The following is an 11,903-nucleotide window of genomic DNA, read 5'->3' on the forward strand; positions in this document are numbered from 1 at the left end:
ACGTTTATATCTTCTGTATATTTAAAAAGTAAATATATATATATATATATATATAATGTAATGCTATAAAAATATTTGATGCTTTTATTTATTTATGTCATGAATTAAATGCATTTTTATTTAAATCAATCAGTTTAAGAAGTTAAAAAAATAATATACTTAAGAACCCCATCTATTCCTTTAAAATAGTTTAGTTTGCTAATTAATAACACATAGATTAAATATGAAAGAATAGAATATTAACTTACGCTCTTCCGAATGGCAACAGACTGGAAAGTAAAGTGAAATAATCCATTGAAGAGAAATAGTGCAAAATCGCGTTTCGAGATCAATAGTCCTTCTGGGCTATTAAAAAAAAATTCTCATTTCAACCCCCAAGCATTGCCTGCTGAATTGAAAATTTATCGAATATGTGCACGTCATGACGTGATTCGAATAGTAGACATTGGATATGGAATAAATGAAGTTTATTGATTGCTTGGCAAATGTAAAAATAACCTGATACAGATAAAGCAAAATATGTAACTTCTAGCACTGTTTGTTGCTATGGAAACGATTGCTATACTGAGCAACTGTCATAACGAACGTACACTAAAAATGGTTAAATGGTTATAGATTTGAACATTTCATACCGCGAAGGCTGTTTCAAGTTAACAAAATAAAATTTCTGAAATTTATTATCGCGTTGAACCATATACTTTAAGATGAATTTAGTGCGACTTTGGAGTTTTTTTCCTTAAAAGAAGCAGCTTTTACTATGACAATCTCATGCATAAACGTATCAGGTAAGCTGAAATTGTTCAAAATAAGTAAATAAATAAATATAAATAAATAAAAAAAAATATGAAAGGTTTCAGATTTTAAATGAAATCCAAAGGGGCGTTTTCTTAACGATTTGTGTGTAACCTTTGTTTATTAAATATCATATTTATTAAATATCATGTTCGCACTTAAACCATAAAATTCAGTTCAATAGCAATGTCGCAAAATAATTTAAAAATGAGCATATCTTTAGAATTTCCGATACACAGTTCCGCGGACTGGAGATAAAAAGTTTTTTCTTCCCGAAGAGTGTTGCCATTGCTCGCTTCGTTAAAGGTTTACAAAATATGAAATCGATAATAAAACAAATTTCAAATTTGGTCTTTCACATGCCCATATTCGTAGGAGGATTACGTCATTCAAAATTCGATGGTCCTAGGTACCGTTAAATATCACAGTGCAAGAAATATACATACATTTGTGAAGATTTTTTATTATTTAATTTCTTCAAATATAATGCAGGACTCTAAAATTTTGTGGCAACAGTTTGAAAAGCGAAACAGATATTTATAGTGATTCAACGCAAAATCGCAAAATGAAAACAATAGTCTTTCAGGAACGAAGACCCTTTGGACTAATAATAATTTGAGTCTCTGCGAGTAGCTCGTAAGATACGTAAGATACGTTAACGCAGATACGTTCAAACAGTATATAAAAGAGAACGCCATATAAAACAAGATATTAACACAACATACATATTTACAATTACTTTTAATTGACTAAAAAAATCCGAAAGCTTTCAGATTTTATACTACACCCAAAGGAGCGTTCTTTTTTACGTTTTGTGTGCTACGTTTGTTTATTAAATATCATGTTCTGCACACTTAAACAATAAAATTCAATTCAACAGCAATATCGCAAAATAATTTTAAAATAGCATGTCTTCAGAATTTACGATATACAGTCTCGCGCACTCGAGATGATTTTCTGTTCCGTACAGTTTTTGTCATTGCTCGCTTTGAAATAATTTAGTTTCTTAATCAAAAACTCGTAAATGATTTACAAAATATGAAATAGATAATAAAACAAATCCCATATTTCAAATTTGGGCTTCCAGATGCCCATATTCGGGTGGAGACGTACGTTATTCAAAATTGGATGGCTATAGGTACCATTGTTTCACCACTATGCGAGAAACATATATACATTTATACGGATTCTTCATTATTTAATATCTTTAAATACAGGCAATAATATTTAATATATATAATAATATAGCCAATTGGTACTATTCCGTTTTGAGGACCGTAAATAATTGCAGCGAAAATGTATGCGCAAAAGCGCCAAATCTAGCAAACGCGACCATTTAACAGCGCGCCAAATCTAGCGTACGCGCTGATTTCAAATTAGATAGTTCTATATTTCTTAAGACGCCATTGAAATACTAGTTTAATTTTTTAAATTCTTTTTTGATATCCTATGGATTTAACAATTTGGGAATTGCCCATGACGAAAAGTCTGCAATAGAATATTTTCAAAGGAAAGGCATCATTCAATATAGAAAATTACGTTTGAACAACCAACGAGATGAAATAATGCTTTAGCGATAACTCGGTAGCGAAATAGCGATGCAGGAATCCATTCAGTTATGTTTAGCCTTTTTTTATATTAATTATAATAATGATCTGAAATAGTTATTTACTCGTATGCTTCCATTCAGTTGTGTCAAGCCTTTTTTATATAAATTATAATAATAAAAAAGCATTATATTAAATTAAATTTTATGTAAATTAAAACAATAATCTTTAGATAGTTATTTACTATTAGACTTCCTTTCTATCGTTAGGGTTGCCGCAATTATTTTTGGCAGCACTGGCATCAATAATAGTTTGGCGATTTTTTACGGTCCTCAAAACGGAATAGTACCAGGCAATTTATATAAAATATATAAATATAGGCGATAATATTTGGTAACAGCAATTTGAAAAGTGGTTCAGGCTTTTAAAGTTTTGGGCGCAAAATGCCAAAACGAAATTAATAGCCCTTTGTGCTAATAATGCAAGTAAAACATTACTAACATTAAATAAATTAATTATGATGAAGTATTTTGTGTACTAAGAATATATTACACAAGCATACCTTACATTTTTAGTTGGGTTTTTATTTTACTTCGTGGCAGCAACGGTTAGTGTAAGAATCTCGTATGACCGATTTTTCCGTAATTGCGAGACAGATGAGAGGGAAGTTGTAGCGAACATTTCGTTTTAGATGTTCTAAACTCCTCGATCAGAAACATTTGACGCATGATATAGCAGCATTCATGGCGTAAATGGAGATTTTTTTGCAAACTCATATGATAGTCAACGTGTTAGAAAGAAGCATAGGTCGAAAACAAAAGGAAGAAATACTTTGAAACCGCTAACCCCTAGCTAACTTCCATGTAAATATTTATGATGATCAGTTAAGTATGTAAAATTAAAAAATTGAGGTTTTTTTTTCCCCTTTTTCTTTGTCATTGGCGGGTTTTTAGCCGAGTTAGACTTGGCCACTATCGAGGCCAGAAGTAGTGGCCACTTTATTGTGGAAGCACCTAATGCGTGGATCGCCGTTACTTTCTATGAAAGACGGACAATTATAGCCATGCCTTCTTTGGGATTCGATCCTTCAGTATCGCAGTAAGCTCTCCTAACCACTAGAGCGGCTGGACGGCTAGAAGTTTTATGTATTCTGAGTGTACTCGAACAGTTCCGTAATGAAATTTTCCATTTCCGTTAATTAGTTAAACCGACCCGAAGTAAATTTGAATATGTATTGGAGAGTAATATCAGTCGTATTTGAGATTCTGTAATATCAGCTGTGTTACTAAGAGGAGGCACTTTGATTGAGTTTCTAAACTTAAGCAAATTTTTTACCCCTTTGCCATTTTGAGCCACTCATAAGTAAAATCACAAATATTGAATTAGCGGATATGGGAGTCGACTGCAAATGAATATCCGAAACGACATATTGTAAGACAAAATTTAACAACATTTCTCTTAACAAAATAATATGAAACCTGTGACAAATTACCTTAATATATTTTTAAATGTTATGTTACTCATATAAGCCAATTAGGTTAGAGTAGAATGAAAGGTACCCCTTATATTATGGCGAAGTTGTTGTTCATTTATCGCCAAGATATTGTTTCGTTTATCGCCAAGTTGTTGTTTCATTTATGATTACCTGAGTAGTTGAATGTTCCGTAAATACACTTTTACCAAGAATTAGGTGCTCTTTTTACTTTTTAAGTGAAAATATATCGATGTGTACATGGACAAAGTCAAGAGAGTACGCAATGGCAAGCTTGTGCAATTCTCTGATTTTTTTTTAAGTGGAAATAGGTCGACGTGTACATGGATAAAGTCAAGGGAGGGCGCTATGCCTAGTTTGTGCAATTCTGTGATGTTTTTGTAAGTGACAATGTGTACACAGATACCGAGTTTGTGCAATTCTTTGACTTGTTATTTTGTTTTTGTGCAGCGGCGATTTTTGGCCGCCGCTAAATAACATGTCAAAGAATTGCACAAACTCGGTATCCATGTACCGCCAATTTTCGCCAATTCCCAGAAAGGAATTTGAGGGAGAATGGAATATCTGTTTGGAATAAAATAGGAATTCATTGTCATATTTTGGCCAACAGTATCAATATAAATATAAATTTCTGTAGTATTCGGTTGCATTTCTGTCTTTAAACAAAAAAGGGGAAAAAAATAAAACTTTGTAAAAGATTCAAGCATTTACTAAAATGAAAGCAACATATTTTTTTAATTTGTACGATGCTTTATTTACAATTGATATTTATTTTATCTTATGTTGATGGTACGAAAGTAAAGGCTAATATTTAAAAAGCTTTAGAAAATTGAATTGTATTATCAAATGTTCAAGTTAAGTTTCTAAAAATAGTAAAATGTTCTTTTAACTAAATACAGTTTAAGAAACAAATATTATTTTAAACAGCATCCTAAAATGCTTTTGTAAGGAAAATAGTAATGGTACTCTTCCTTTTCTAGGCGGAGCCTTTCACTAATGCAGTGCATTAGCACTACAGATAAGGAATGTGACGCAGAAGTCGAACCTGATCTGAAGAAAATTAGTAAGGTTATCGATGATGTTTGCGAAGAAGGCTCAGAAAAAAATAGAAGTAAGCATTTTGCACGTTTTAGACTTTGCCTAAATTGCTTCAAATGATGATAAAATTAAATTTTAAAAATATTTTGTTAGGCTTAGCAAAAGCTTCTTTCTTACATTCCACTTTACTCAATTGAAATATTCTACGCATACCATGTAACTCAAGTTACTGAAGTTACTATAATGAAAGAATACCCAAGATAATATATATCTTCACATTCATTCAAAAAACGTTCTCTATTTATGATTACTGCACTTCATTAATTTTGAACAACTTTTTAACAAACATGAAATGAATAATCAAACACTTTCTATTCAAGTTTTCTGCTCACACGCAGACACAAAGCGGTAAATTATTTTAAAAAAAATCATAGCAGATATTAAGGTAGTGAATCAAGAGAAGTATGACATTGTTGTAAAAGTGTGCTATTTGCTGCGTGAAAATAAATCTCTGTTGCAAATCTCTTTACACCGTTATCCAATTAAAAACGGGGCCCACCAGCGGTCGAGTGGTAAAGTCGCTGAACACTGGTAGTTCGGTCCGAGGTTCGAATCCCGCGAACGGGCTGGCTGCATGGGTGTTTTCGTGGTTTTCCCCAAGTGTAACGTGTATACGAGCCAGTTTCCCTTAGAAAATCCTCCACGAAGGCATCCCTCCCCTCAGGCAAATAGCCCTAGTGTGCTTTGCCATAATTAAATAAACCACACCACACACCAATTAAAAACGCTTATGGCAGGTTGAAACCGAGAAAATTGCACTTTGAAAGATCTGAAATATATTGTTTTTCAGGATCATCTAATCAAAGGCGCACACTTGCCTCATAAGCTTGAAAAGAAATTCTCGTATACTAGGATAATAACATTCGAAAGTAAACACAGATTGGTATATATAAAGATATGTAGTCACGTTTCTCAACATATTAAGTACGTCACATTACGTTTTTTGGACTTTTTCAATATTAAAAAAGAGGTAACTGCATTAATGCCTTTTCGACTCATTTAACAACGATAAGAGCGATATATGTATCACACTATAAAAATATACTTTTGAGTTCGACGAAGCGACAAATTGTTCAACGACACTTGAACTGTTCAGCGACATAACATATACCAGCGCACCATAAATGCAGTATGCGTTAAATCTGCCAATATGTTTGCAACATAAAGAAATGAGAAAAGAGAAACAAAAAATGTCAAAAAAATTTACATCTAAAGCAGCGAACAGATAAATTTAAAGTAACACTTTCGTTCGCCTCCGCGGGAGCACCAAGACATGAAACGGTTTGGGCACATTAAATTAGGCTTGTGTATTCACAGTCCTGCAACCTAGTAACGTCATGGCTGTTTTCGCTTCTGCATAAGGTCAAAAGATAGGTTTGAAAATATATAGGGTGGCTTTTAGTTTAATTCCGTTTCTCCCGTGCGAGAGGTTAGGAGTTCGAATCCCAGCTTTTTAAATTTCATAGAAAATGTATTGTCATTAATATGAATAATGAAATCAACTAAAAATAATTACATATCATATAATCAAAAATAATTACGGATTAAAAAATAAAAATAACTACATGTTGAATAATTAAAAAAAATGAATGAAAATTAATTAAAATTGATGTCATTCTAAACGCGTGTTCAACAAGTAGTTCTTCCAAGAACGAAAAATAGTTGAACAAAAATAAGAACTCTGAAAAAGTATTCTTGTTGCCACAAAAAATAAAATTATCACGCATAATGTCATTCGAACACGTCTGTGTCACTTCCTGTTCCAACACGATTCCAAGATGGCAGTGGCGCCACATCCCTCCCCTGTGACGTCACATCCGCCTAGCAAGTATCTGCGCTTACTACTAGTAATCATAGGTCGCATATTACAAAATACTCAAATATAATGAATAAATGTCAACCAATAGTAAGTTTAACTACTAAATGTCAAGCAAAAGCAGAATTAGAATATTTTCGGCTTTATGACTTAAGTAATATTAATATTGAAATTTTAGAAGTAGTTCCATTCAGACCTAGACCATTTCAAGAATCTCTCTTAGCTTCATCTAAAGATATTTTATCTTACGGACCTGTATTCAGCAATTCAAAGAAGATATTAACTTGACTACTTACATCCAGTTTAAACTGTTTAACCAAAAAAAAAAAAAAAAAAAAAAAAAAAAAAAACTAAGAAAGGAAAAGGGGGAAGAGGAAAACTAACAAATATTTGCCTACATTAGATATTACTAGACTACAGGCCAACTTCAACAATTTGTTTAATTCTGCTTATTTAACCAAAAATCTTTCAAACTGGTTAACATCTCAATATCAGGTTTTTAATAGAAGCAAAAAAAAAAATAATAATAATAATTAAATATGAAGGCTTTACTATATTAAAAGTCATTGTACTTGATCCTTGTACATTTAAATAAACATTAAAAAAACTAACTGCAAAAATATTACTGCGAAATTAACTTCCTACATTCTCTGTTTAAAAAAATTAGTTTCAGTAAAATGTCAACATCACTTTCCAGTAATTAACACTCGTACTCTGTTTTAAATATTAGAAAACGGTGAGCAACTGGCTCACCGACCACCGTGACCTAGATGATAAAGCAGCTTGTTACTACGGAGAAACAAAATTTCTTCCATTGGTGAACGAACACCATCAACATATTGTCATGGGAAATTTTGATATTGTTTCTGACTTATATTTAAGAAGCATTATTAAAATTAGGAAAGAAAATCAGATCAGATCAGTCACCAACATTAGCAAAGCATTTTGCCTCAATGAATTTATTAGTCTTCCAACTAATACCTTCTTGAAATGGAAAGATGCAGTTTTTAATAAAATCAAGCTTAGGCTCACAATATTTAATTTTACGGGAGCATCAACTGGATTACAATAGAGACTAAAATACATGAGCTTAAACATAAATTTATGATTACCCAAATAAGTAAAGCAAGTAATAGTTTTGGTATTATATGGAAACAAAATTAACAAAATACGCATATATAGTCAACTAATAAAATAATTAGTACTTAATCAACTGATTACTTACCAAAACACCGCTGAAATTCATATTTTTAACTAATGGAACAAACAAAATTATAAAAAAAATATTGACTACGGTTTTTTTACAGACTAGAGAAAATTTATTTAATTATTTTTACAAAAATGAATTAAAAAGATCACAGTTATTCTTGGATTATTATAATAAATTTCCAGTTATTGCTGCACTTAAGAATCTTGAGATTCAAGAAATAAACTGCTATAATTTTGAAAATTTTTATACCAGTCTTCCTTTGAAAGAAATCTCCAATAATCTCTTGTAATTATCATAATTTTTTGCTGATATGCTTACAGTTTTAACATAAAACATGTGGAAAGATGTCCTAAATTGCGCTCTTTTCCATAAATGTATTCAATTTAAGTGTACCATTTTCCAAAAAATAAACGTTATTCCAATGGGGATCAATTTCCCTATTCCAAACTGCAACCTCTACTTTTTTTCTGAAAAACTTCAGTTTCAGCAGTCACTGAACAAGATAAAGAGAAAGTTCTTTGTACTTCAGGTATATATGGATAATATAATTGTAATTAATAATTTTGAGAACGTTGAAAACCCCCAGAAATGTTGTTGTTGTGGGTAATGCTCACTTGTTTGACCTATAGTCAGCCCAAGCCCACGAAATTCCTCGTGATCAAAGTGCGCAAGGTTACGCTGCCTTCAGCAACAGTCTCGAGCACCTTACAGGTTACAGTGCGATTTAGCTCAGTTCCGTTCCCTATTTTGATGGACAGCACACCGGAAGGGGACAGGTTCGAGATTCCCCGACACCTCTTTCCCTACCACCAACCTCTCGAGAGAACTTTCCTTTCGTCACATATTTCAAGTGCCCCCATGCCGCACGGACATTACATATTTATAAATATCCATGCCTTCTCTGGGATTCGAACCCAGGCACTTCGGCACCGCAGTCAGAGACGCTAACTACTGTACCGGCTGCCCGAGAAGCTCCAAAAATAAATTATCAATACGTACAAATAATTAACTGCAGTATAATTAAACATTTTGATAAAAGAAGGAATTTTAAATTTACAATTATTAAACTTATTAATTTACACACTAACACTTCTAGAAAATTTATTGATAACGCAATGTTTAATCTAATAATTGGGATAAAATTATTAGTACGGAAATAGACTACTTAAAAGATGAGTTAATCTTGCTTACTGAAATTCTAATAATTTTCCCACTAAATAATTCTAATAATCTAATAGTTCTAATGATTTTCATGTTTGATTATTTTCTTATATCTTTATTGTTTTTCGGTCTTTTATTAGTCCAAAGGGGCAATTTGCCCAGAAGGACTATTAATTTCGTTTTGACATTTTGCGTCGATCCACTATAAACGTTGACTTCCTTTTCAAATTGTTGCCAACAACTATTAAAGCCCTGTATTATATATATTTAAAGAAATTTAATGATGAAGAATCTGCATAAATGTATGTATGTTTCTCGGATTGTGATAAAACAACGCTACCTAGAGTCATAAAATTTTGAATAACGTACGTTTCCACCTGAATATGGGCATCTGGAAGCCCAAATTTGAAATTTGGAATTTTTTTTATTATCTATTTCATATTTTGTAAAACTTTAAGGAATTTTTGATTAACAAACTCAACGATTTCAAACCGAGCAATGCCAACACTGTACGGGAAAATAAAAGCGTTTTTATCTCAAGCGCGCGAGACTGTACTTTGGAAATTCTAAGATATGCTCATTTTAAAATTATTTTGCGATATTGCTGTTGTACTGAATTTTAGGGTTTAAGTGCGAAGAACATGATATTTAATAAATGAAGGTAATACGTAAAACATTAAAAAACGCCCCTTAGGGCTTAATGTAAAATCTGAAAGCTTTCAGATTTTTTTATTATTACATTCGTATTTTTTTATCTAATTTTAAGGCATATCATTTTAGAAATTGGATCGTGTCGGGGCATTTATCTCTGAAAATGAATTAAATTTTATTTAAATTAACTAGATATAAATATTACTTTTTATTATATTAAATTGAATTTCACTCAAGTTTGACAAAATAGACGAAATGCGATCAGCTCTCTTTAACTGTTGGTAATATCATCGAGGAGGTACAATACCCCTTGAAAAATCGGCCTTTTTCAATGGAATCAACAATGATACCGGTTTTCTTAAGTTTTATGTTATGAAATCTTTAACTGTCACTAAGGTGTTACAATACTTTTTCAACTGCATTAATTATGCATATATGTGGGATGTGAGTGTATTTTCGAACTATAGGAATAGTCTTATTGAAGGTGACAGTAGTAATATTTAGTAATTTAATTACGAAAACACCGGAACATAACGAAGTGTTAGATAAAAATAAAAATAAATACGAAGAGGAAATCGGCCCATAGCATCATGAAAAGCGAAATCACATCATAATAAGAATTCAGTGTTCTTTTAATTTATAAACTTTATCGTTGCTCATGCCTCGTGTCCCTCCGAGAAATGGTAACGTGATCTTGCGTTTTCTCGCTCGCGAGCGCGTTGCCATTCTTATAAATAAAAATAAATAAATAGAAATTCTTATAAATAGAAACATATTAGCATATATATATATGCTAATATTTTTTTGCATATATATATTCTTCTCTTGTATATATATATATATGCAAAGAGAGAAAGAATGAAATTAATATTTATTACGAAAGCTTCATTTCCTTTCCTTTATCATAGAGTATTTATTGTCGGATATCTAATTTTGAGAACAAAAGAATATTGCAGAATATGGAATTTGAAGTAACTAAGAAATGTTAAGACCTCCGTAATTATTTGAAATGTGAAATTTTATTTACGAAGGTGTTTATTATAGAATTAGAGGAGAATAACGTGTTTAATTTATTGCTTTTAGAAAATGAATCGAGATGGTTATCTTTAATTAAATTTATTGTTATTGAGAATTATGAATTCAATTAATTTTCTTTGATGATAAACAAAGGTATTTTTTTATAGAATTTAAAGTATACAAAGATTGTTTTGTAGAAGTCATATGTAATTCTACAGATTGTGCACAGTCAGTTGTGGAACAAATAACTGGCGAAACATATACAAATCAAGAAAAAATTAAACAACTAGTACAGGATGCATGCAAGTAAGTTGAGATAGTAGCATATTATTTTTTGAAGTATGCATATGTTATGGGTATTTGAAGATGTATATGTTACTCTACTTTAAAAATTTATAGCAGTACTTAGTAATTATTAAACAAATAAAGTGTGATTCCCATTTAACTGCTTTTAAATTGAAAATAAGTCAAATGAAAAATAATGGCACTATACTAAGGAAAATTTATTTAAAATTAATGATTAGTAATTTCAGAAATATCTATGCCCGGCTTAAGTTGTTAATTCTTAGAACCTAAATTTAGACATTTGTCTGCCTAAATTTGAATTATGAAACCTGAATTAATATAATGAAAATGACATAAATTATAAAAAGCTATATGTGTAGCTTGTTATAATTTATGCATATATAACTATATAACTATATAACATATATAAACTGCATATATAACTTTCATTAAAACAAGAATATGGGAATAAAAAGTATTTGTGTCGAAATTATATCTGCTGAACAAAAACAACTGTGGGTAAAATAAAAATGGGGAAATGAAAAAACTGGAAGTCGTCTTTTTCCTCCTTAAATTAATGCAGGTAGAGTTGAGTTTAATCGCCATAAATCTATTTTTAAGATCATAATAAAATGTAATTAAGTGACCGCCGTACTTAGCTAAAAAAATTTCTTTTTTCCTTTCGAAATTTAATTCATATTCCCTGACGAGAAATTTCATTGCTTTTTCAATTTGGCCACTATATACCAAACGGCACGATAAATATCAAACAATGCTAAATTAACGCAATAATTAAAAGAACATATGAGATCTTTAAGAATCAAAAAATGAGTT

The 11,903-nt window shown here is 31.0% G+C and overlaps 1 long non-coding RNA gene across 1 annotated transcript; it reads left to right on the forward strand.

Annotated features, from left to right (window-relative positions):
- The first annotated feature begins 646 nt into the window (after positions 1 to 646).
- Positions 647 to 11,094, forward strand: LOC146998381 (uncharacterized). The gene is made up of 3 exons (XR_015039202.1): positions 647 to 785; positions 4,812 to 4,942; positions 10,952 to 11,094. It is a non-coding gene; the product is annotated as an uncharacterized LOC146998381 (long non-coding RNA).
- Positions 11,095 to 11,903: the final 809 nt, after the last annotated feature.

Source organism: Stegodyphus dumicola, chromosome 2, assembly GCF_044657685.1.
Source record: "Stegodyphus dumicola isolate Sdum_Otavi_A_Nest chromosome 2, ASM4465768v1".
NCBI lineage: Eukaryota > Metazoa > Arthropoda > Arachnida > Araneae > Eresidae > Stegodyphus > Stegodyphus dumicola.